Source organism: Mytilus galloprovincialis, chromosome 7, assembly GCF_965363235.1.
Source record: "Mytilus galloprovincialis chromosome 7, xbMytGall1.hap1.1, whole genome shotgun sequence".
In the NCBI taxonomy this organism is placed as follows: domain Eukaryota; kingdom Metazoa; phylum Mollusca; class Bivalvia; order Mytilida; family Mytilidae; genus Mytilus; species Mytilus galloprovincialis.
This window is the reverse complement of record NC_134844.1, coordinates 54,255,826-54,283,376: the sequence shown is the minus strand read 5'-3', so window position 1 is coordinate 54,283,376 and position 27,551 is coordinate 54,255,826. Positions and strand designations below refer to the sequence as shown.

Sequence of the window (27,551 nt, the reverse complement as noted above, 5' to 3'; positions counted from 1 at the left end):
CGACCGTTATCAGCTACGGTGTCTAAAAAAGCTTGACTGGTTCTTCTGAGGTACTGTCTATGTGTGATGGTCTGTTCTTGCCAATTTATATCTGGTAGGTTGAAGTCGCCTCCAATCAAGAAGATGTTTTTTGATGTTTTGATTTGATGGTACTTATTTCCTCTTTAGGTTGCACTTTGTAAATACAGGTGCTTCTCAAAACACGCCTCGTTTGTGGAGATCTTGAATATTCATAGAAAATTAAGTTTGTTTACATACTGGTTCCAAGTTATGATCTCTGTGTTCCATCTCACAGAGACATAACTTGGGAATGTTACCAGTACATAAACATGTGCATATTGTTTACATTAAAATATGTGGTAACCTTTCATTCGAGGTAGGGATGGTTAAGAAACTTAGTGTTAGTTTAAACTCTGAAAAGTTCAGGGCATATCAACGTTGAAAATATGCCGCACAAGAAGTGCTTATATTTACTCTTCGCAGTCATTGCAACTCATAGATCCTTCCTGAATATTATTTATGGGGTATATTTGTGTCCTTTCGATAACCCAAAATTTTTTTTTTTTAGCCGCAACACCTAAATCTGCTTTTTTGTCACCACGGCATAATTAATACAAGCTAGAAAAACAAAAATATCTCAAGAAAACTTACAATAGTGAGTTCTATCCTGAATATGTACTAAATATTCCAAATTGGTAGAAACAGCAGAATGATTAAGGAAACTTGAGGCCCCAGGGGCAAAAAACATAGAAAATTGCCTACCCCCTGGGTCATAAAACAAATAATTTATCTTGCAAATGCTATGATTTTATGATTTTAAAGTTCTTGATATAGAAAACAATAGCTAAGCTTGGAAGTTATGCAAAAATCAGATGTTAGCAGTCATCTCTACAACATTTTAAATGAATTTATATCTTAGACTGGTATCTGCATACATACAACTATTGCAAATATGGCTTTGTTTGAACACTTCTAGTATATATATAAGCTAAATTGTGTCAGATATATGGTTACAGATGATACTGTTGTGACAAGAATTATAAATTGACCATTTGAGGCAGAAACTGTGTTCTTTAATTGACAAATAGGCATACAATAAGATGTGGTTTGGAGACAGAGGCTGGATTGGATACTTTATATAATCTTGAATGGTGTAATGATTGACCGCTAAACATTACATTTATAGTATTCTAATATGCTTTCAATACGTTATCAAAACAGTTTTAAACAGGTTCTAGGCGTTTTTTATCAGAAAATATGCAAATAGGGTAAGCTGGCAATAATTAAAGTCTTGTTTTCAAATTCTTTAAAAAATTGAAACAGTGGATCGAAGGGGGTATAAAATGTATAGTAAAGAAAAACGTAGAATATACACAGTGATTTCTTTCAGACTATAATTCTGATTAATGAGTATTAATGTGAGAAAAACTGATTTTAGAGAGTTTTCTATTTGAATAAATGTCTGTATAGGTGTTTCTCAAAACACGCCTCTTTTGGGGAGATCTTGAATATTCATAGAAAAATAAATCTGTTTACATACTGGTTCCCAGTTATGCTCTCTGTGTTCCATCTCACAGAGACATAACTTGGGATTGTTACCTGTAAATAAGCATGTGCATATTGTTTACATTGCAATCTGTGGTAACCTTTCATTTGAGGTAGGGGTAGTTGAGAAACTTAGTGTTAGTTTAAACTCTGAGAAGTTCAGGGCATATAAACGTTGAAAATATGCCGCACAGCCCTATATTTTGACCTTTGAAAAAAATTGTGGTGCATATGAACTTTCAATTCTAGGATAAGATGTTTTTCAAAACTTCATAGTAAAAGTGGTACAGTTTTAGCCGTAAAAGGAGTTCCTATTGGAAATTACATTGTCAATATTTACAGAAATGCAACCTATAACTGTATTTAGGTAAGTGTCATCTGTTTTATCTGGAGGGCGATAAAATGCACCAATAAGCATTTTCTTTTTTCCTTCTAAGGCGATTGTACCAGTTAATAGTTCTATCTAACCGCTTTTTGTTATGTTCCCTAGTTGTAATGATTGTTTGGCTGCTATCAATACTCCCCTATGTGGGTCTTTGGGACGATCCCTTCGTTCAATATCATATTGAAAGTAATCAGGAAAAATTTCTCTTTATTTAATGTTTGGATCTAGCCATGTGTCTGTGCCTATTATTATGCCTGGATCAGTTGATTCTATAATTGCCTCCAGAAGTTTACCCTTTTTTCTTAGACTCTGGAAATTGATGTTCAGCAGACTTAGTTGTTTCTTTTGGGGGATGGTTTCGTTTTGGCTGGTTTAGGTGATGATGTCATGATCGGTATATCTGTACTGAATGATGTTGTGTTGAAAGATGGTGAGTTAATACTTGATCCTGATGTTGATGGTATGGATGAATCTGATATACTGTCTGGCAATAACGGATTAGTCGATATATTAAGGGAGGTATGTTTGCTGTCGTCTCCACTTGGTATAAATTATACTGTTGTCGAAGAGTTGTTGGGTTGGACATGTCCATGTGTCTTCGCTCTTGCCTAGATTGCTGAATTCTGCTGTAGACATTCCAATGCAATTTCTGTGTGTCATCGAGCATTTTGACTGTGTCAATTAAATGTGTTTTTTGACGTTCTTTATCCAATAGTAAGTTTGTGCTGTTGCTGTAATTGGGTTACTAAGGCATTCTGTTAAGTATATATTCACTCCTTCAATGGTGTTATGCGAGTAAATAGAGTCCTGGTGAGAATGTTGGTATTTATGGCTAGGGTTTAATTTTATATGATGTACCACGAAAGCCTGTCTAGTCCAGATGCATGGTAAATAAACTCATCATAGATACCAGGACTATAGGACGATGTATGATAAGTGCAGTATTTGGCCCCTTTGTATGCAAAAAAATGAATAACAATATCTGGGGCAAAAATGACCACAAACAGTTACTGAAGTTTTATATTTTGTCGAAATAAACTTATTTTTCAAGTTTTTGCAGGAAATCGATATAAATGATACTATGAATACATCATAAACGGGTGTCTATACGGAAAATCGTACTTTTCCGACTCTACTTGGAATGATTTAAATATGAGTGCAAGTGAGAACATGTAAAATATTTTACATACTAGAACACACCCGTGATATCGCGGGTCCGTGACTGAATTAAAGTATATAACTATGCGCAAGCCTTATTTTAGTATTAGTATTGTTATCTGATAAAGTCATGCCGATTATAAGATACACAGTTTTCTCTGCTATCAAATCTTTCTGTTTGAACCCGTCGAACTGGAACTTATCAATTATTGGTAATATTAATTATTTAGAAAACAAAAGCTCCTGGAATGGAGTATTTTTTAATCAACAGCATTGTCCTATATGAGTTATAAATACAGTTGAATTCTTTGATTCGCTGTTTTACGTCATGCCCGCTAACAAATTGAAAACTGTACCTATACGCCTTATTTTTAGTCACAGATTTTTAGTATTCGTATTGTTATCTTAGAAAGTCTTACTGATTAAAATACTACAATAGGTAACAATTTGACAATTTAGTAGTGTCAACCCTGTGATTATGACCCGTGTATATAGCATATTAATCCTGAATACACCGTTTGTGGTGCGCCTGTCAGATGCGGAACGTACAGATAAGGTAATAGGTAACAGGTGAATATACTATTGGTATCGGTATCGGACTCGACCCGGAACTTCTTAATTATTGGCAATATTGATTACGTGGAAAACAAAAGGGCCTGGAGTGGTGTAATTTTTAATCTACACCTTTGTACTATATTAGTTATATATAAAGTTGAATTCTTTGATTCGTCGTTTTTACGTGATGACGGCTGACAAATTGGACCTCGTAATTTTAGTATTATAGATGGTATGTATGATATAGTATTGGCATTATATACAAATTTCATAGATGTTCTCAACTGCGCTCATATCAAAATCTTCAAAAAATATCAGGTACAGTCGTTGATTTTTGCGAGCGGTTTATTTATGTCTGACAACTTCCGGTTTCAGTTGCCAGGGAAGCTGGATAGCATCAAAGTCAACAAACTACGCTGCTGTGATAATATATGATTATAGAATGGTAAATGTGATAATTATTCATGCAAAAACAGAGATATATCATACATCTCATGTGGGAAAATGCACGGGTTCCATAAAAAGTCCCAAGAAGAAACAAAAATAAAAAGTCCCAAGAAGAAACAAAAGAAATCATAAAATAAATTCACGAAAAAGAGCAGACGTCACATGTTAGCAGTTAGCTCACTATATCACAAAGCAGTAATTATAATAGTCCGGCGGCTACAAGGATATTTCAGACGAATTGTGCACATCCTGCTACAAGCATGAAATTTGGCATATACCTTTCTCAATTATTACTCTTTTATTTCAGATAGGGAGGCATTTGAAAAAACTGTCTCACTTCCGGTAAAATCCAAAATGGCGGACATCATACTGAAATTAGTCCTATATCGAAGGCTAGTATGTGAAAAGGTGTTATTATCATGCTACAAACATAATATTTGGTACCAACCTTTGTTATATACTACTTTTGGATATATGATATAGATAAGATGTCTTCAAACCCCTACTTCCGGTAAAATCCAACATGGCGGATATAGTACTAGAATAAGCTTATTTTTAGGGAGGGTAATTGAAAAGAGTTTTAATGTATTGATACTATCATTACATTGGACAGGAACCTTTCTTTTGCGTTTCTCATGGATACATAAGACATATCTCTTTAAAAACCTTACTTCCGGTAATATCCAGAATGGCGGACATTTTCAACTTTTTTCAAAATGTAAAGAAGATGGGTTTTTTTTGTTTTTTTTTTTGCTTGTCATTAAAATATTGGCTTCTAGTTATCCTCAAAACCACTAATTCTATGCTGTTGTATATTTTTCAATCACACTTCCGGTAGAAAAAAACCAATATGGTGTAAATTTCAAAAATGAGTTCTCAATCCATATCTTTGATTAAGAGTTTTAGATAGATTGGTTATAACAAAATAAAATTACTGAAGTACTAAACCATTTTTCAAATTACTACTATTTGGCTAAAAATACATGATTATTCACAGTCACCACCACATGCAAACAAAGCAGTTCACGGGAGACCCGATTTTCCACATTAACAACGACCGCGACATCCTCTGTATCTGTATCTGTATCTGTATGAATTAATTGTCGATACCAATTCTTGCTTTAATATAACGGTTTGAGAGAGCGCCGCCGATTTATTGACGAGGCGTAAGAGCAGATTTGACGCTCTCTACGCTTGATGCACGCACTACAGTGTCGTCTAGCTGATTCGAGGCGATCACTGTCTTTACAAAGAATGAGTTTGAGTATTGTGGTGTTTTGCTTAGTTGAATGTCAAAACACTTAGAGTGATTCTTTACTTGCATTTCCACAATACTTGTTGCGTGTTATTCTTCGAACTTCTTGGCAGTTATGTTTCTCTTAGGACGTGCTATTTTGAAAAATTCGTCTGGTTCAATAGCGGGAATCAGCCCCTTAGGCCACACCAATTTAATTTCTTGTTCTACGGATTTTTGGACTCCAAAATTTGGGGCGAGCGAGCGATTTGAAAATTTTAATAAAAAAATATTTAATTTGCAAATTTTTGAGGCGAAGCTTGAAAAGTAAAGGCGAGCGATTATAATTTTTTTTTGTAAACATAAAATAGTATGTTTTGACAATATTAAAGCTTTATTTATCACTTGTACTTTGACATTTCTTTAATTTCTGAAGTATTTTTTCCCTGCTCACCAAGAAATAATTAAATCTGGTCTATGTATGTGTGACTGACAATTAGACAATTCTCCATCCAAGTCATAATCAGTTAGGGGACAACCCCTTAATGTTATAAATATCCCTTTTACATGTTTTATGAGGGATCAATATAAGTTATAATATATTTGTTTGTACAAAAGGGCTCATATTTTCTCAGAGAACTATATATCTATCTGGTATTAAATGGTCAAAACATGTCCAAGAATTTTGTAATATTCCTGGACTTTAACCATGTTAACACATTTACTTAAACAGTTTAATATTATTCAAAATAAGTGGACCCCTCTCTTAGAAAAAGTTGTTTAAAATATGATGTAACTCTCCTCTTTTTGAGTACAAAATTCTAAGTTTTCAAAGGTTTTGTATAGAAGAACTATACAAATCCTTGGTATTTCTAGTTTCTTTTCTACATCAGTAAAATGACCGGGGTTTGTCTAAGGGAGGATTGTTCTCAACCTGATAATAACAAACACAGGTCTTTTACACAGGCCTTTTACACAGGGCTTTGATACAGACCAAACAGCAGGCTATAAAGGGCCCCAAAATTATTAGCGTACACAATTCGAACAGGAAAACCAACGATCTAATTTACATATCATGTATATCTAAACGGGAAAATACAAATGAACAACATCAACAAACGATAACTGCTGAACGACAGGCCCCTCAATCAATCAGGACAGATGCATAAACATGCAGCGGCTATGGATAGTTTTGTTTTGCCAGCATACAATATAATTGCAGTCGAAGGCAAATCTTTCAGAAGTTCTTTGTACTTTATTCTAACGCAACGAACATTTTTTTGATAGGGAATATAAGTAAGGGGGAAAGTAACCAATTTTTTGTTCTTTAAATTTATATCGGAGCACTCCCGCTTTGGATAAATAGGTTTCATGCTGAAACAAATATTCTCACAGATATTTACAAAGTGTGGTGGGGTGCTTTTATGTTTAAAATCGTTATATACAGGTTAAGACTGTGATTTTAAAACAAATGTTGATATCTTTTTATAATATTTACAAAAAAAAACGGTGCGGGAAATGGACATGATTACATTTCCGGATGCGGGAAGCGGGAATATAAAAAAAAATAAAAATTCTGTTTTGAAAAAAATAGGTGCGGGCGGGTCCGTCGAACAAGGAATCAAATTGGTGTGGCCTTAACCTCTTTGTACATAAATATCAACTTCTTGCTTGTTCGTCTTGCAATTGTCTGGAGGTCTTGTAGTTGGGTTACCATATTGGAGACACACCCGTCCTCTCTTGACTAGTTATCTATAGTGATAAATCTTGCCGATTGACGTTGTATCATTTCTAGCTTATTTATCTTTGTTACCGTGTAAGGGTCCCATACTATGGCTCCATATTCCATCGTTGATCAACGAGCGAGATGTAAGCTGTTTTTTTTTTTGCAATCTTGTGGGCAGTATTTTATGTGTTGTCTTTGAAAGCCTAGTGTTGAATTTGCTTTCTTTGCCACTTTTAAAATGTAGGTGGTCCATTTGAAGTCTTCCGAAATTTGTAGTCCTAGGTACGGGTTATGCTTGACTTGTTGAAGTGTTGTCAATTTAAACTGTAGATTTTATGGCTTTTGTTTCTGATGCTTATGATGTAGCATTTTTGACATTAAACCGCATTCCCCAGTACATCCACAATGTACAAGCTTCTAACAAAATGATGAGGCCTTAGAAAGAGTTATTTAAAAGTTATCCTCTTTGTCCCTTCGCCATCCATTAGCGCCTAAACTGGGTAGCATAAGAGTCAATTCCAAGCTCGTCCCCCTAAACACCTGCCTTAGTATATTGCACGTTTTACATGCTGGAAAAAACTAGACCAAGTTTAGAGAATATCCTCAATTAGTCTTCCCTTTTGCGCAAATAGTTATTTTCTTGATTCGTTAACCATGTTAACCCCATCTGATAAGTTTGTGTGATCTTACAGTTAATCTCGGTGTTTTAGGCTGATCAATAATCATTCTTTATTCCAAAGTCACATCTTCAAATGCCATCAATATCTCCCACGCAGTCTTTTTTCCCTTTTCAAGCAATCAGAGAACCCTATCACAACTGGTAGAGACATGGATCACAATAAGTGTGTATAATCACTCATTGTCAGGTGCATTTGAAAGGTCATTGATATATATTTATCCAAAGCTTTTTGCCCTCTTAAACACAATCCATAGTTCGTCTACCCCTGTCACGGAATAGCGAAACAGTAACTATTCGAATCATGAATCGTGCAAGTTCGTGTTTCATTGCACCAGACACATGCACCATGATTCTATTGTCGTCTCTTATGTGAACATGTTGATAAACTTGAAATACATCTCGAGAAAGGTAAGATAGAATATCCTGAGCATTTGTTATAAGAATCAAGAGCTACATTTAGGGGAATGTGAATACACAGACGAATCCAGAGTCGAAACACCTTGCTCAATAGACTTTGAAGAAAAGGTAGTTGTAGCAACAATTGATCAGGATGTTCTGTTTTATCCACAACGTGGTGATGTTTCAAGCTTAGCATCATGTTCACGTGAAGAGGCTAACACTTGAATCAAGATGCATGTGTCTGATGCAGTGAAACACAGACTTAACTGAGTCATGACTCGAACAGTCGATACTTATGTTGCTGTCATTGCTGTTTCGCTTTTCAGTGACATAGGGGCAAACAAACTTTGGCTTGCATTCGGAAGTGGAAAACACTTCAGATATATATCTGTCCATGACCTTTCAAATACCCTAGGCATTGAGAGATTACACGTTTGCTGGAAAAGGAATTGCATTGCTGATATGGATGGTGTTTAAAGATGTGACACTATCATTTAGAATGATGATTGATCATCCAACATCACCAGATATGGATTTGACAATGTCATTGATAGAACGATACGTGGTTTTGTTGTAAGATCGAACAAACTTATCAGATGGGGTTAACGAAGCAAGAAAAAATGTGTTCATGAAAGAGGAAATACTTTTTCACCAAGTAAAACGTGCAATATACCATGGCGGGTGCGAATGAGTAACAAGCTTTGTATTGGTTCCTATGCTAACCAGTCCATCGCTTATGAATGGCGAAGGGGAAAATATGATCCATGGGAACCCTTTTGGACAACTCTTTGTGAGGCCTCTTCATCTTATCAGGAGCTTGTACATTATACACGTAAGAAACAATACCACGATCTTTGTAAATTTGGAAAATAAGCTCTCCGAGTGTGAATAAACATGTATTTGAGGCCATAAATAAGTCATTCTAAAGATGTTTAAGAACTTTAGTGATTTTATTTTGTTTTGATCAATCTATCCAAAACTCTACATCGAAGATATGGACTCATCACTGTATTTTACACCATATTGGTTTTTTTTTTTTACCGGAAGTGTTAATTTTGTATTCAAACATATAAAGCAGAATAGAATTAGTGGTTTTGAGGATGACTTGAAGCCAAAAGTTAAATGACCAGCTAAAAAAAACCAACATTTTATTTACATTTAAAAGAAAGTTGAATATTAAATTGAAAAATTAATATGAGGCAGGCTTTACCTGTAAATGGGGACGAAGTCTGTATGAATTATTATTTTGTAACTTTAAAAATATTTGTTAAAAAAAAAGAAACGGAAATACCGTAACGTTTCCGATTTTGGTTCTGTTGTTAGGGATTTTAGTTATGACGTTATTTAAATTATGACGTCATATGCAATGTAAACAAAGAAACGATATCATCAGGTAACGTTTTTTCATATCAAGGAATTATGTAAAATGAAATTGGTATTGCGCGTTCCTTCCTATTTTATACTAGACTGATAAATATATATTTTACTCAAAGTTTCATATAAACGAGACCGGAAAAAGGAAGTACATAGTTCATTTTTGCGCAGGTCCGGGATTTCAAAACACGACAAAAAAAATTTGAACGATTTTTTTCTATGTCCGCCATATTGAATATCACCGGAAGTAAGGGTTTAAAGACATATGTCTTATACATTGTATCCATGAGAACACCAAAGAAAGGTTCCTGCACAATATAATGATAGTAGCAATACTTTAAAACAAATTTCAATTACCCTCTCTAAAAATAAGCTTATTCTAGTACTATATCCGCCACGTTGGATTTTACCAGAAGTAGGGGTTTTGAAGACATCGTATCTATATCATATATCCAAAAGTAGTACAAAACAAAGGTTTGTACCAAATATTATGATAGTAGCATGTTAATAACACCTTTTTCACATACTAGCCTTCGATATTGGGTAAATTTTAGTATGATGTCCGCCATTTTGGATTTTACCGGAAGTGAGACATTTTTTCAAATGCCTCCCTATCTGAAATGAAAGCGAAATAGTTGAGGAAGGTCTATGCCAAATTTCATGCTTGTAGCAGGATGTGCACAATTTGTCACAAAGCCGCCGTACTATAATGCATAGGTTCCATAAATACTTCCAAACCAAAGAAGTATAAATTCACAAAAACTCGGGGTCACCGCCGTTCATGCTCAGAGTCTGAACTCAGACTGAAGCCAGTGAAGGAACAGACATCATACTTGTTTGAAAGCAAAAAATATATTGACCTAGCAGATCAATTGTTTTTTCCGAAATGTAACCGTTATTAATGCAATTTGACATCCAGATGGTCAACCATCGGGTTTAAAAAAAAAAAAATTGTATGTTTGTACTGAATTCTAAAACTAAATATCTCCCATCCCAATCAGAATAAAAGTAGTTTTTATAAAATTTTCCTTCCAAATATTTGTTTAGAAATAAAATAACACAACCATAAATCATTTCATATGGTATTATATAATATATACAAGAAGATTATATGAAGAAAATTCAAATTCAATAAAATGTTGCAACAACAAATAACAAATTATGTAAATATTGTAAACCTATTGACTTGAAAGAAGGTAGATGTACGACTATATATACATATAATAAGTTATTTTTAGCCCGATTTGGAGCATTGTATTATAGAAAAATGTCCAGAAAATAACAAATAATTGTTATAACTACTTCAATTCTTGATATAAATATGTCAATGTAAATTGTGCTTATATTTCTAATCCGTCATGGATTAAATGCACATGATGCCACTTACATTTACAATTTTACATACAAAAAATATAATAATTTTAACAGAATTTGATGAATTAAAATTAAAAAAAAAGATTATCCAGGTTGACAAATTCTTCCCAGTTGTATGTTGCAAATTAAAAGGACTTATCATTGTTTCTCAAATCAAAACAGATGGAGTTGGCCTCCAAATTACAATTTAGAAGGGACTAAAAACCAATTCTAATATGACGTCCTTATTACGCTTTGTAAACAAAGTCGTGTTCTAATGAGCACAAAATATGTTTGACACATTCGCACGAACTTACTGATTATTTACTTTATTTCCATCGTTATCCTTTAAAATATATACATTTAAGCAGCTAACATAAACTCTTATTATATATTTTTATGAAACAACACATATTTACCCTCCTCGTAGTTTTTAAACTTATCAAATTTGAACTACAATGCACAGACTCTTTGAGGAGGAAACGGGAACAGCCAAACATTTTTACGGTAATTTCGCACGCTTCGACCTATAAAATACTGTATTTGTCCAATTATAATCGAAATAATTCCTTCATGTCATGCTCTATGCTCATTTTAATATGGGTAGGCATTATATTTGACCACATTTTACACCTCGCTAACGCTCAGTGTAAAATATGGACAAATATAATGCATACCCATGTTAAAATGAGCATAGAGCATGACATGAAGGAATTATTTCTTAAACAATTAATAGATCAGGGTGAAAAGGAAGTTAAACATTTAGCAAGTTTCTTTAATTCAGGTTCACTTTCTCTCATTGGTTTCTTCAACACTGTTTGAAATATTCAAGATTGTTTTAATAAATAAATCCCTTGTTGTTTTTGATTTTCATAATTAATTTATTTTGTAGATTGTCTCCAAAAAGTTTTGAATGTGAATTTATATGCCATATATACCAAATAAGCCATGGAATGAACTAAAGCTGAATTTTAACTGTAAGTATTTGTTATTCCAAACTTTTTTAAGTTTGATACTACTGTGGATTCATTATTATTCGTTGGATACCAATGTTCGTGGGTTCCGTGGGTACAGGTGATCCATGAATTCATATGTTCAACGAATTTCAAATTTTCTATAGGCTTTGTACATAGAAATCGGCAAACCACGAATTCAGATATCCACGAAAATGTATATTTTCTTCAATCCACGAAAATTGATATCCACGAAAATAAATGAATCCACAGTATATTAAAACTTGCAAATATAAATTAGTTCAACATGTGTGGTTCTTAGAAATAAAAAATAAAGTTCATTTTAATTAATTAGGTTAACTTTCATACATTGCTTTCCGGTTCACCATGTTAAAAATATTCAAATGTTAAAATCATTCAATATAAAAAAGAAGATGTGGTATGATTGCCAATGAGAAAATTATCCACAAAAGACCAAAATGACACAAACATTAACAACTATAGGTCACTGTACGGCCTTCAACAATGTGCAATGACCATACCGCATAGTCAGCTATAAAGGGCCCTGATAAGACAATGTTAAACAATTCAAACGAGAAAACTAACGGCCTTATTTATGTAAAAAAATGAAGATTATTTTAATAATTAAATCCCTTGCTGCACTTAATTTTCATCTATACTTTATTTATTTTACAAAATTAATGTATTTTGTAGATTGTCTCCAAAAAGTTTTGAGAGTGAATTGATATGCCATATACAACAAATAAGCCATAGGACGAATTAAGATATGAATTGTAACCGTAAGTATTTACTAATTTTTGTTAAGTTTGAGACTATATTAGAACTTGCAAAAGTCCAGGGGGAGGATTCCGGGGGTTTGAACCCCCCTTTTTTTTTGGACTATCAATGCATTTGAATGGGGACATATAGTTGGACCCCCCCTTTTTGTCCTGGCTGGATCAGCCCCTGTCATTATATTCATAAGAATTTAAAGCACTTATGAAGAATACACATCATGTGGTCAGGAGCAGTGGGTTCATAATTTGAGAGCTAGTGTTGAGTCCGTTGTTGAAGATTTTAGACATGATATCTTAGTCAGACATTTATTGAATTGATTATTAATTTTATCCTTTTTCATAATAAAAAAAAAAAAACACCTCAGAGGCGGATTTAGGGGAGGGGCCCTCTTTGGGGGGGAAATGGTTGCTTATATAAGGAATCACTGAACCAGGACTGGAGCCGACCCGCTCTTTGGCAGTCAGTGCAGTGCAGCTAGTACAACAAAATGTATATACAAGCAAAAGTTAGAAAATATTTGTTTTTTCCATATTTGTATGGAATTGCAACCCCTCTTACCCCCCCCCCTTTTCTTTTTATTTATTTATTTATAATATGGGAGTCCTGTAACCTGAAAACCTGTCCAGGAGTTTGCAGAAGATCAAAGAAAAATCCCCTAAAATTTAAGAGCTGATCTGGCAGTAAAAAAAGAGGGGATGGGGTCATAACTAGGTTAAGTTTACAATAGTGTACAATTTAAAGTACATGGAAGACACTGTTTACACTTCATGCTTCATTAAAACATTCTCATTTCATTTAAGAATTGAATGCTTCTTTTTGTAACTTTATTGGGGTGAAAAAGTGTTGACCGAAGAACATTTTGTATGAAGCGCTTCATTCTAAAAATGTGTGCATGTTCAACGCTTTTACAACCCTTTGAAGTTACAAAAAGAAGCATTCAATAATTATAATTACATTTTTTTAACTAGAATCATGAAAACACGATTTAGATCAAGTTTTTATTTAAATTACCTGTGCACTTTATTATGGGACCTGACGTGTCATCATGAATGATAAGTTTTATTGTGTAATGCAATTGCTTACGGAATAACACGTGATGTGCAGTTAGCCAATCAGAATAACGTATTATAATGAAACATATATATCTAATGTAATTATTTGCTACTGAAAATAAAATACCATGCACAAGTTCATCAGCATAATTGTTATAAAATATTAAACATGCTGTATTCATAATAAAAAGAAATGAAAATATATATCCTGTAAACAAAAATTGTAAGAAATTTTATTTATATTGAGATCAAAACTGCTTATAATTATTTATATACATTACATAGATAGTAAGTAATATCATGCACTTTCTTATGTCAATTACAACATTTATTTATTTCTTAGTTCATTACTTTTGCACACTTACTTTTTCCCTACCCCTTTTGTATAATGTTCGTTTTTCAAAATCACTTCAAAATTTTTCTTGTGTGATTTGTAAAAAAAATATTTATTTTTCCTTTTCAGATTTCTCCATAGATACATTGTACCATAAATGTGAATTTTGCTATAACATGTATAAAGAACACCTATGCCTAAATAGTAGACAGACAAATGAATAACTCACAGTAAGTATGTATTAATTGTTTTTCTAGAAAATTCAGAATGAATATTTTCCAATAATAAATACATGTATATCTAAGCAGTAAAAAGAATGGGGTTTTATACTATCAGTTTGTACATGTTTAAGCTTGTATAAAAAAAACAAATAAGTGAAATTGGTTTCAAATGAATATAAAAAAGAAGAAATGTGGTATGATTGCCAATGAGACAACTATCCACAAAAGACCAAAATGACTCAAACATTAACAACTATAGGTCACCGTACGGCTTTCAACAATGAGCAAAGCCCATACCGCATAGTCAGCTATAAAAGGCCCCGATAAGACAATGTAAAACAATTTAAACGAGAAAACTAACGGTTTGTTGATTTTAACACAAAATATAATTCTGAGGGTTCTTTGATATGCATAATTTAAACCAGTATTTTAATTTTTGATTATGGCCCAGTTTTAAAATTTTTCAAAATCGGGGTCCAAAACCAAATTTGTTTGATTTTGACAAACATTGAATATATGGGGTTATTTGGTATGCTGAATCTAACCATGAATTTAGATTTTTGTTTTTGGGCCCTGTTATCCAATTGGTCCACATTGAAGTAAAAAAGGGTCCGAAATTAAACTTTGTACGATATCATCTAAAATTGAATCCTTAGGGTTTTATATACAGTTAGGATACAAATCTTCAACCCTCCATTTTTTCTACATGTACTATTCATAAATATTCATTACCTGAATGTATAGGCCTATCAAAATGATGACAAGCCATAACAGAATGTTCATTATGGATGTTAGCTTTTCTTGTTTCTGACTTTTAATTGTATATTCGAATCTGCATGTTTTATCCATGTATATGGTACATGGTATAGTCAAAATTTTCTTTTACAGATAACAGTATGATTGATATCTGTTATCCGAAATATTTATAAAGAACTGCATTTATTTTTTCCTTGTATTATGCTATTGGTGTTGTTTTGTATACTTTTAGGCGTGTGTATATATATATATATATATATATATATATATATATATATATATATATATATATATATATATATATATATATATATATTAGGCGTGTGTATATATATATATATATATATATATATATGTATAACATATAAGAAAATTGATATGAGATAATAATGGTTTCAATTCATCCCTTTTACTAGCACTTTCACAAGTGGTTTCAAAGAACTTCAGATAATGAAATATATACATAATATTGTTTTTGTCTGTAATGTCTCAGTATATAATGATCACAGTATTTCATTTATTTTTTTTCTTTTCCAGCATTTTACAAGATGACAAAGTCTGTGAATTGCTGCCTTTGTAAGAACTTACTAGTGAGATGTATAGACAGGAAGACATACAGACAAAAACATTTCCCTGCTACTTATGATGTATTATTTAATTACATTTCAATATAAGAATGGATAATTAAAATGATATTTATTTTTAACGATTTGGTTGTTTTCCTTAGTACCAAATGATAACTGGTAAACAGAGTTCATAGCATGACACAAAACATCTGCTTCTAAAAAATATGTGTAATGAAACAGAGGTAAAATAGTACATTTTTAAATCAACAGAGTGTTGTCAACAAAAATGATCCCTTGATGAAAGAACAGAAAAAAAAAACGTATTGACATTTACCAAAAAAAATTTGACTAAAGGTTTGCAGTTTTATATTGTGAGTTTGATTAACAAAAAATAAACACCTGTGAATTTTCAATAGAAAAAAATGCAGTAAGTGTAATATAAAAAAACCAGCCACGATTACCCAACTCATCTGTAAAAAAAACTAACACACAAAGAAAGGCAATGCTGAAACTATGCATACAATACATCTTCCTTTGCAACCAATGCACTCAATGTTAAATCTGTTGTGATTGTTGAAAAAAATAGTATATGCTGAAGAAATCATAAGATACACACATGATTATGCATTTAGAAAAATACTGCAGCTTATATATATATGAAAACAATCATTGACATGTGGAAATCAATCAAATATTTTCTATACACAAATGTAACAATTTTGCAAAAAATGGTTACCATGCAAAATTGACATTGCAAGGTAGTTTAAGGTCATAGAACTAATCTGAAACTGATGTATAAGAAACCAAGGCTTGCACGAAGAAAAAATTTATTGTTGTCAATGCCATGGAAATTGTATGGGCAAATACATATTTAATTGCTTGAAATAGTATGATTGCTATGTGAAATACATGTTGCTAGGTAGTTTTTCAGCAAAGTATACCAGTCTGAAACTTATAAATCGAACAAACTAGCTTGTTTGTATGCATAATAACTTGTCAAACACCAAATATAAGTTATGGATGCAATTACATACATTAAATGCCTGAAATAGTATGGTTGCTATGGAAAATACACGTTGCTAGGTAGATTTTATGGAAAATACCAATCTTAAAACTATTAATAGAAAATCTAGCCAGTAGTATTTAACTATTTATTTTTGGTTTTGTGATTTTGGTGGTATGTTCAACTACATACTTTATATGACTAAAATAGTCCGGTTGCTATGCAAAATTCACGTTGCTAGGTAGTTTCTAAGCAAAATTCAAGTCTGAAAGTGATGCATGGAACAAACTAGCTTGTTTGTATTAATACTATGTTGTTGTCATACACTTAATGTAACTTGTTTGTGCATATACATACATTAAATGCCTGTAATAGTGTGGTTGCTAAGCAAAATTAACTATATTCTGTAGTTGCTATGAATAATACATTTATTTTCTTTGTTGAAGGAATCAAAAAACCTTAAACAGATTATCAATCTGATATAGTTTAACGTAATAAACCATCAAAAATCATTAAAAAAGAGATTTTTTGACGAAAAACAGACAATGCAAGTTTGATTTTAGAAATTGGTTGCTAGGCAACCAAAATTCACGGGAACAAATAAAAGTTGGTATTTTTTTAAGTAACTACCCAAGGGCTATTGATGGTATAAATATGAACAGGTTCAGAGAGGGGGCCAAAAATGACCCTTATCATACATCGTCCAAAGTATATACGACAAACGCGCGTTTCGTCTACAAAAGACTCATCAGTGACGCTCGAATCCTAAAAAGTTAAAAAGGCCAAAGAAAGTACGAAGTTGAAGAGCATTGAGAACCAAAATACCTAAAAGTTTTGCCAAATACAGCTTATGTAATCTATGCCTGAGGTAGAAAAACCTTAGTATTTAAAAAATTACTAATTTTTGTAAACAGTTAATTTATAAATATAACCATATCAATGATAATTCATGTCAGCACAAAACATGCAAACGTGCTGACTACTGGGCTGGTGATACCCTCGGGGAAATAAATCTCCACCAGCAGTGGCATCAACCCAGTGGTAGTAAATAAACTCATCATAGATACCAGGACCAAACTCCGTAAATACGCCAGACGCGCGTTTCGTCATTTGACAAAATGACCGCAGATTCTTGATTTTTACTTTTGATTTGAAACCCAAATAATACCAATGGAAATATAAGGTAGACCTCCGAGTCACCCTTTTCCTCCGCCTTTTTTATAATACAAATATATGACCTATCAATCTTTTTGGCTTATTTTGATCCTTAACTTCCAGCTTTAAGTATCAACTAGAACACACCCGCGAAATCGCGGGCATATCATGACAGCTTGTGAACTATTGTAGGATGATTTTTTGTCAAAGATATTATGTATGGAGATTTTCCAATATTTGTTTCCTTTCTGTTATATTCAATTATTTCGTGTTTCTGGCCTCAGACCACAATTGTTCTTCTCCTTTGCTACAATGCTTCTTTTGGTAAAAGACAAATCAAATTAAGAATTTCCACCGTTTCAAACATGAAATAAATGTAACTGCTTATATATAGACCATTATTAGTCTAATAAAATATGCTTCTAGGACAATCCATCAGTGCTTTTTCTTTTGAGAGCCTTATTAACATGCCAATGGTAGGATATGAATCTTGTATAAATGACCAAGACCGACTAAGGCTAAATTGAGGGGTGGTCGGAGGGGTCCTGATCCCGAAATCCCGGGCTTAAAACCATGAAATTCCGAGATGTAGAATTTAAAGAAACTTCATATCCCGAAATCGAAAAATATATTCCCGGATCACGTAAGGAGCAATCCCAAAATTAGGAGCTTAAAAACTCCCGATCCCGACGCCTTCAAAAAGGTCATGCCTTCCTCTAATCTCTAACTTACTTTCATTTTTACCAAATCACTATTTTCCCTTTCAACAATAAATTTGTATGCCCCATTTATGGGCATTATGTTTTCTAGTCTGTGCATCCGTGCGTGCGTTCGTTCGGTCGTCCGTCCGTCCGTCTGTCCCGCTTCAGGTTAAAATGTTTGGTCGAGGTAGTTTTAGATGAAGTTGAGCAAATTTAACTTATTTATGCAAGTGGTATGACCCCTTAAATAGTAAACATTTCAAAGAAAACAGTAGACAGAATCAGGGACTTTCTATACTAACATAGACAGTCCCTGACAGAATACAGAGTCTCTATATATTAAAGTAGTATAATCGTAGTTTACATGTAATTAAACGCGAAAAATAATTGTCCTCTCTAAGGAGGTATAATAGTTGTGATTCTTGCGATCTAAACACCATGATATGGAGAACGCTCTGAATGGCTTATTTATTTTTCATTTTTGTTATCTATCATACGATTGGTTGTACTTGTGTCACATGTTTTACTTATTTTGATATATATGCAACTGGTATGACCCCTTAAATAGTAAACATTTCAAAGAAAACAGTAGACAGAATCAGGGACTTTCTATACTAACATAGACAGTCCCTGACAGAATACAGAGTCTCTATATATTAAAGTAGTATAATCGTAGTTTACATGTAGATAAACGCGAAAAATAATTGTCCTCTCTAAGGAGGTATAATAGTTGTGATTCTTGCGATCTAAACACCATGATATGGAGAACGCTCTGAATGGCTTATTTATTTTTCATTTTTGTTATCTATCATACGATTGGTTGTACTTGTGTCACATGTTTTACTTATTTTAATATATATGCAACTGGTATGACCCCTTAAATAGTAAACATTTCAAAGAAAACAGTAGACAGAATACAGAGAGTCTCTATATATTAAAGTAGTATAATCGTAGTTTACATGTAGATAAACGCGAACAATAATTGCCCTCTATAAGGAGGTATAATAGTTGTGAGCCTTGCGATCTAAACACCATGATACGAAGAACGCTCTGATTGGCTAATTTATTTTTCAATATTGTTATCTATCATACGATTGGTTGTATTTGTGCATGTTTCAAACCGGAAGTCTTATCTATGACTAAAAGTCAGTCTGATGACGGAATCATATCCGGACTCCTTTTTTGTCGTTTTTCTCCCAAAATAACTCAATCTGAATAATCGTAAGAATGGATGACAAATGCGACTATGCATGTTACCTATAGGACACAGAGGCATGATGATTGATTTATTGTGGAAGGAAGAGAAGCGACACACAAAATGAGGTCTTCTCGTTTAATAGTATAGATTATAATGTTTTCATTTTTATTAATTTTACCTAAGATCACATAAGCACATCCTTAACACGTTTAAGTATATGGATGTAAAAAAATGTATATAGCTAGTATGCTAAGGTATAATATATGTGATAGGCTTTATAATTTACTTGTAGGCTAAAATGTTTGTTTCTAATGTTAAAGACTGACCACGAAATAATTGCTAAAAAGGTAATTTTGGTGTCATAAAATACTACATTTTCTGTAAATGATTTTTTACAATTTGGGCGTAATAAATATTTGGATGATTGATGTAGCTTGCCGTTCACACAGTCTATCACTAACGTAAACACCTCCGATTTGGTCGTAATTGTAAAACCAAAAATACAAAATTCGTTTATTGTCGGGAGATGTAACATTTATCTGTATATTTGAATGCAAGAGAAGGGTGAAATTTGCCGAGTATTTTCCTTTTTTGTTGCTAGCACAAAATACCTGTTTTATTTTCCTACAATGTACAACCTAATGTTTTAGCCGACAATTTATAATCTAACTTTTTCCTTTATTTGACCGAGGTTACTTTTCAATAAGATTGATAATATTTTAATAGGGACAGCATTAAGTAAACTACAACGCAAATAATGAATTTAAAATAAAATGTATCCGATTGCTTCCAATATAAGCAGGATATGGGATTCTAAAGCGTATACTATTTTGTATCGATATATAGTAAAATGATCGACTGCACAAAAAAAATTCTTTCTAACACCCCAACACCCCCAAACCAACAACAACATTTGCTTCATCCGACAAAGCACGTTTAGGTTTAAATTTATTAATTCATGGACATTTGGTTTAGAATCTTGTGTTAATCACATCAAATATTCTTAATTTATCTTTAATAGTTATCCCATAAGGACGCGGTGTCTCAGTGTAAGATCACCCCGATGGCCGGAGGCCAGAGGGTGATCTAACACTGACACACCAAGTCCGAATGGGATAACTATTTTACATCCCAGCTGTTTTAGATTAGACGGAAAACCATATACAATTCATAAAATCTAGTTTAGAATGCCACACAACCATTATAATATACTTTATATATTACTATATGATGTATACCCTTAATGACACTCAAACACGATGAGTAGATATCAAATAATGTCAACTCGCCCCACTTGCCAATCGGCCCACACTATATCGCCACTATATAAAAAAATCGCCCCACTCTGGTTTATCGACTCGTTCCACTTTTGAAAAAGTGTAAAATCAAATTGAACAATCTCTGAAAACTCACTTATTCATGGTATTAACGAAAAAGGTTTAAACCCAACTGCATAAAGGGTTGACAACTTGCCCCACTTATAAAATGATCTTGCTTCCTTTAAGTATGTCAAATTACTATTAATTCGTATCCAGTCGTCCTGGTGTAGTGGTATGTGTCGTGGCTTGATATGCTAAAGGTCTTGAGTTCGAATCCCAGCATATACACTGCGTGAATTTTGATAGATAGTCTTTTCCGTATAATTAATTATAAGTTTTATAGTGGATTTGACATTCCCGCCAAAATGTTACAGAACAAAGGAAAGCATGCATAACAAAGAAACTCAAACTGGGGTGATCTGGTAGGGGTGATCCGGCTCAGATCATCCCTGTTAGAACAAAGGAGCTGGGATGTAATCATGCATGAACATTATTGGTTTGTATAAACGACTGTTGACGTCATAATCCATCAAATTTAGCCCAGACCATCGTACCTTAGCATCCCCATCGCACTTTAGAGTCCTACATATATACCCAGTTTATGCCGTCATACTGGTATATATAAAGGACTTGTTAAACGATTCTCGGAATTTAAATTAGAACTCTCAAACATTTTCTCAAAAAAAGTGTTGACCACAATAAAAATATGTTTAGCAATTCGTGAGGATTGGATATCGCTTAATTAATATCAACTCTCGTTATCTTATTAAAAATTAACGATAATTTCGTGGAAGGTTCGTGCACTATTATATTGCAATTGAATAACTGGAGTTGATATCAAACGATATCCTATTCCAACTGTTATGAAACATATAACTATCCAGTTTCTATATTATAAAGAATCTTATTTATCTTAAAATAATCAATTTTCATACAAAACAAAACAACAAGATAACACTTATAATACAACTAAATATGAAGAAATGTAGTCTTAACACAGTACTAAGTTTCATCTAAACCCAACATCCCCTACCAAATGTTCACATTGTGGTGAATATCAAGTGACCAACTAATAGTGTAAATACCAAACTGTCTTATAACATGTATAATGATAGAGGAACCACACTAAAAGCATTACATATTTTGTTAAGTATGCTGTTATTTACAAATGTTTAAACATATTTAAATTAATTCACAAAATAAATTATCACTTATTATGATTTGTATGTAATAAAATACTCCGCATTGATTATAATCCTAAGGTAACTTATATATGGCCACACTTTCCCCATTATCGTTGACAACGAGGAGTTGTCTTGTGTCCCTTTTGTAGCATAACCCGTAGGAAAATGTTATTCCATCGTTCTCTGTCAGTATGATTTGATGATCCTTTCCATCAGATGATATTCTGTGTATATTGTAAGACCCCCTTCCACCTACATAAACATTGCCCTTGTCATCTACGTCGATACTCCAAGGAAGAATGAGACCAGAATGACTACAGAATATACTCTCCTGTCCGTCAGGTGTTATACGGTATACGTTATTGTCGCCGATATTAACGTATGGAATATAGTAAGTGTTGCTATCGTTGTATATACAAAAGTTCCGTACAATTTTCTTTGTTGTTATACTACGTAGTATGTTACCACTGATATCCATCTGTCTAATAGTTTTTCTTCCATCAGCCGTCCATATCTGATCATTACTACATGTCACAGCATAGCATCCTCTTCCATGTTTGATACAGCTCCCTAAGGTAAGTGTTGTTAGATCTACGATCTGGAATCCTTTATCGTATAAAGTAACTATGGCCTGATTATCGTCGATCATAGCGACATCATGTGGATTATGTTCTAATTGTATCTTGTTGACATCATCTCCATCATATCCACATACATAGATGTGTGGTGGGTCGTAATGTGACAAGAGAAGTCTCTTTCCGGACACAAAACAACCGTTACTAATTTTAACATTTGGTCCTAATACTGATGTTAGAAACGAATTAGTTCGTTGTATTTCGCCTTCCATTGACTTAACTGGTTCTTGTATTTGTTGTAAATTGTGCTGTTATGCGGGTATATGCATTTGATTTTCTGTAAGTGAAATATTTCCCATCGACTTGAGTACCATTAAAAGATCGTTTGTATCAAATGGATCAAACTCTATTATGTGTTTCGTATTGAGCTCGCAAATATCAATTTCTTCTATTTGTGTTTTATTATCCATTACTTTGATTGTCTGAAATAAAAGTACTTCATTAGTGGTGGTTTCTTTTGATGACAATTCGTTTAGGTGTAATACCACCACATCATAGTACGTCACATCCGGTTGTATACGAAAGTAGGTCTAAACAAATATTCCCTTGAATTTGACAGTTGTAGAAAATTAACCCTGCATTTCAATGCATTTAAATTTTTCTGAGTCATAAACATGTATGTTGTGTGTCTGAAAGCATCATTCCTTTTTGATTTGATGGTCTTATAAAATATTTTGAAAAGTTAAGGTTACATAGTTACCAAAGCAGGTAACCAGTAAATAACAGTGTAAAAGTTGGGTTGTTTATTTCCGGTGATGGTTACTTTCTTATATGCAATGAAATGTAGTATGAAATGTTCACTGTAGCACTGGAAAGGATTAAACTTTATACATGCAAAGTATTTCTTTGGTTGAAATAAAGGTAAATACTGTACAATTTTTTTAAAAGTGCCAATTTAACAAAGACTAATAGGGCAAAATCAATGGTGGTATTACACCTTTATCAATGTTGCTACTGCTTCGAGTTTTTGTCTCATTTATTTTTTGTTTGGTTGATTTGTACTGTTTGGTCAATTCGTCTACGGTTTCCTTTTCGATTTGATCTAGATGATTGTTGATCTGCTGTCTGGTGGTATAAATCTGTTGGAGGAATTTATCTCTTTGCCTATCAAGCTCTATTTCATCTTTAGTTTGACACTTTAACAATTCAGGGAACATTTCGTTTAAGTGTTTAATTCTACTCTTAAGATCTGCAAGGGCGGTCCCACTTTTAACGCCTTTTGCTGCTCGATCTATGGAAATAATTGATTCGCAGTTTTTATGGTTATCGGACAAACAAAGATCACAGATGATCTTGTTATGTTGGGTACAGAACAGAACGGTCCTTTGGTCGGTATGGACATCACAGCCTTTACTGATTTTCAGAATAGAAGAACTAAGACTACTGACCTGATGAAGGGGTTTAACTTTATGTGGTGGATTAAATCTTGTGTGTACTTTACTGCATGTCTTACAGACCTCTTCTAAGCAGTCATTGCACGATGCTTCAACCTCGTTTTCTTCTTTATCTCGTAAACATCAAGAAAACAATTTTCTTTCCGTCATTCTAAGAGATAAAAAAAAGGTTACTGAGTATATTTTGAATAGTTTCTATTCAAAGGAAAGGGTAAACGGGTTTTCGTTTTGAATTGTTAAACATTATGTCTTGTTTTGGCCTTCTGATATCTTTCTATGCAGTTTAAATTTTGTTCATTGGCAAAGGTCTTGCGGCGAATTTTGCTAACATCTACTTCATGTGGTGTATGGTGGACAGTTGTCTCATTAACATTCATACCAAATCTCTATATTTTATATTGATAAATGTAAGTATTGGTTTGCATGACTATATTATTTCACTGATACTAGCGTCTTGGATGAAAGTCTTGGATGTTATTCTAAGTATAAAGACTGACCCTTCACGAAATAAATGAAGCTTGCCAGCCCTTTTAATTTCTGCAATCGTGAACAGTATTCTTTAAGTCTGGCAAAACTAACCGACCAAATTATAATCTACCTTTGCCGGCATGGTTTACTTCTGACCATAACGATTTAGAAATTTATATTTAAACTTATATAAATGATTTCATCGGATTGAATTCGATTGGTCACGTTGTTTGGAGATGTTAAGCATAAGATTTAATTAATTTCTGAGGATATGTGGGTCTTGCTGACGATTTTTTGTATCATCTGATAGTTTCTTAGAGTAAATAAAAGTTTGAATTAATCTAAAATCAAATAACAAACTGAATAGTTTGTACAAATTATTTCATTGAACAACGTTAACATCACAATAATCAAATTATGTTTGACAACGATACAATATATAGTTGATTTTTGATTAGCAGTATCCTCCTAGAACAGAAACCAAATATATATCTGGTCTCTTTTAAAATATAGAATATTTCTTACGTTGACTTTGCTCCTTCGTATATCAGTGAGGATGTACTCTGTTGTTAACGTGTAACTTGCAAATCTGTAAAAGAAGAGGATAGCATATTAATCATTAATGTAACAAGAGACTCTAAAGAGCCGGTGTCACTCACCTAGGTAAATGAACATCATGCACCATATTTTCAGTTAATATGTTGTACATAGTATGTGTTTGTTGTCTCTACATTATTTGATTTACTTAATTGTTGTCTGTATTCTGTCATATTTGTCATATAAGTATATACCTTATATTATGTTAAAGCAATGTTGTTGCTAATGCAATAAAGATACTCAACATTTTGGAATATAATAAAACTCATGACAATAATCTCTTTTAGTTGATCTTGTATTGCTGGTTTTTTTTATTTCTTAAATTGTTTCATAATTTGATATAACAATAGAACTTGTATACTTCATATTTTTGTTTTTGTTTATTTAAGTGTTAATCTATCTTTTAATTTTTTAGGCAAAATTATCAAAAAATGAGGGAAATTGTAATCATGGAGAAATTATGTCAAACAAGTAGTCAACAGAGAATTTAAGTCATGTTGAATTTTTTGTTGATTTTATGTTGTTGTCATTTTTTCGCCTGTCTTTTACAGTTTTCAAGATAAACATTATAAAGACAATCACACTAAACTTCTGAAAATAGTATTTAAAGAGCAATAATTTCATTAAAAAAACAATTGGTGATTTCAGTCTAAAATTGATTTACATATCTGTTTTTGCTTAATTAAGTTTTATCTGTTTGTTATAGTTCGAAGGTAAAAGACAAAAACGGGAGATGGACAATAAACACATTTAAGCGAATTAACTCCAAACAGATTCGAGTTTGAACAATATTGCAGATATTGTCTTGCTAGTCATTTTTTGTTTATGAAAGTCATTCAAGGGCAATAACTCCTGTGAGAAGTCAGCTCACCTTCTTCGGCAAATGATCAATACGTAGATATGTTCAAATTAAATATATTTTCGAGATTTTTTTTTTAATTTCAAAGTGAAGTGGTTTCAATATAAACTTACATTTTACCCCTATATTCTTTTTTAGCCAAGTACGACGTGTTGTTTGACACGTTGGGTCATTGAATAGAGGTACATGTACCCTAATAATCATTTTTGAAAAGTTTGATACATTTGGCTTTGTTGATCCGGAGGTGAAGATTTTGGAAAAATTAACGGACGGCGACCACAGACGGACCTGGTCAGAAGTAAATATGAAATAAATTGAAAAAATAAAGTTTAAAACAGTTTCTAAGTATAGTTTGTTGAAAAAAGTACACGTAGTGAAGACAAGAGATCAACAAAAACTCAGTACGTTCATTATATTGTGTTGACTGAAAGAAATTTGATTCTATCGGTCATTGAATATTCAATATGTACTTGTATTTCCTTTGCAACAACTCAAAACTTTATAACATGTTGTTGGTTTTGCAGCGAGCGTGAGAGTATAAGAGCACGTGTACATTTATTTTATTGTTAACAAGTCATGTTATGAATCAAAAAGAAGATTAATGTATTCTTACCGTCGTATTTCAACCCAAATTACAAAATGGCGGACAAGGAAGTTATTCATTGCTAACCGAATCGATCGTGTTCTTTAAATAGCGGCGTGGATATATAATTGACACGGGCAGTTTAACACGTATGTTTAATTTTAGTTTCAGAAAACTGGTATTAAATCATTTGATCTACTTAACATTCTAAATCAGATTACTTATTTTCTCCCTCGTTTCACTCCTCCGAAAATAAAGTTTTTCTTATTTAAATTTAGTAGAAACAATCAAACGCCATCACTGCCTTATATGTACATGTTATAAGAAGAAACTACAAATGTTGCTCACATGATGTGAATTCTTTTTTACGATGCGAATTCTTCTTTACATGATGTAAATTCTTCTTTACATGATGTAAATTCTTCATTACATGATGTGAATTCTTCTTTACCTGATGTGAATTATTCTTTAGATGATGTAATTTCTTCTGTACATGATGTGAAAACTTCACTATATGATGTGATTTCCTGTTTACATGATATGAAAACATCATTACGTGATGTGGTTGTTCCATAACCTAGTCAGAAAGTTTCATTACATAATGCGAAATTTTCTTTACGTTATGTTAAAAAATCATTATGTCGTATTTCTATTACATTGGGCCAAAAGATATACATGGTAATGTCAAATGGGTATTACGAGGTAAGAAACATATATGACGTTATGTGAACACTTCATTATGTCAATTTAGTGATGTGTGATCGTTACAAGATCGCTATTAATTATAACAACTTAATACATATATACAATCATTCATACATAAATGCATCAAATTTGTCCATACACAAGTTGATACTAAACCAAAAAGTTACATAAATAACGGTTATATTGGATATAGCATACAACATTGTACAAACAAG

The 27,551-nt window shown here is 32.7% G+C and overlaps 2 long non-coding RNA genes across 3 annotated transcripts; one reads left to right on the top strand and one right to left on the bottom strand.

The window, feature by feature from the left end:
• The first annotated feature begins 11,750 nt into the window (after window positions 1-11,750).
• LOC143083293 (uncharacterized) lies at window positions 11,751-15,675 on the top strand. The gene is made up of 4 exons (XR_012980618.1): window positions 11,751-11,832; window positions 12,523-12,608; window positions 14,122-14,222; window positions 15,507-15,675. It is a non-coding gene; the product is annotated as an uncharacterized LOC143083293 (long non-coding RNA).
• A 3,629-nt stretch (window positions 15,676-19,304) lies between these two features.
• LOC143083292 (uncharacterized) lies at window positions 19,305-27,146 on the bottom strand. Of its 2 annotated transcripts, none has more exons than XR_012980617.1 (4): window positions 27,083-27,146; window positions 25,118-25,181; window positions 24,119-24,275; window positions 19,305-23,152 (listed from the first exon to the last, which is right to left on the bottom strand). It is a non-coding gene; the product is annotated as an uncharacterized LOC143083292 (long non-coding RNA). The 2 variants fall into 2 exon arrangements; XR_012980616.1 differs by lacking the exon at window positions 27,083-27,146 and adding an exon at window positions 26,662-26,694.
• Window positions 27,147-27,551: the final 405 nt, after the last annotated feature.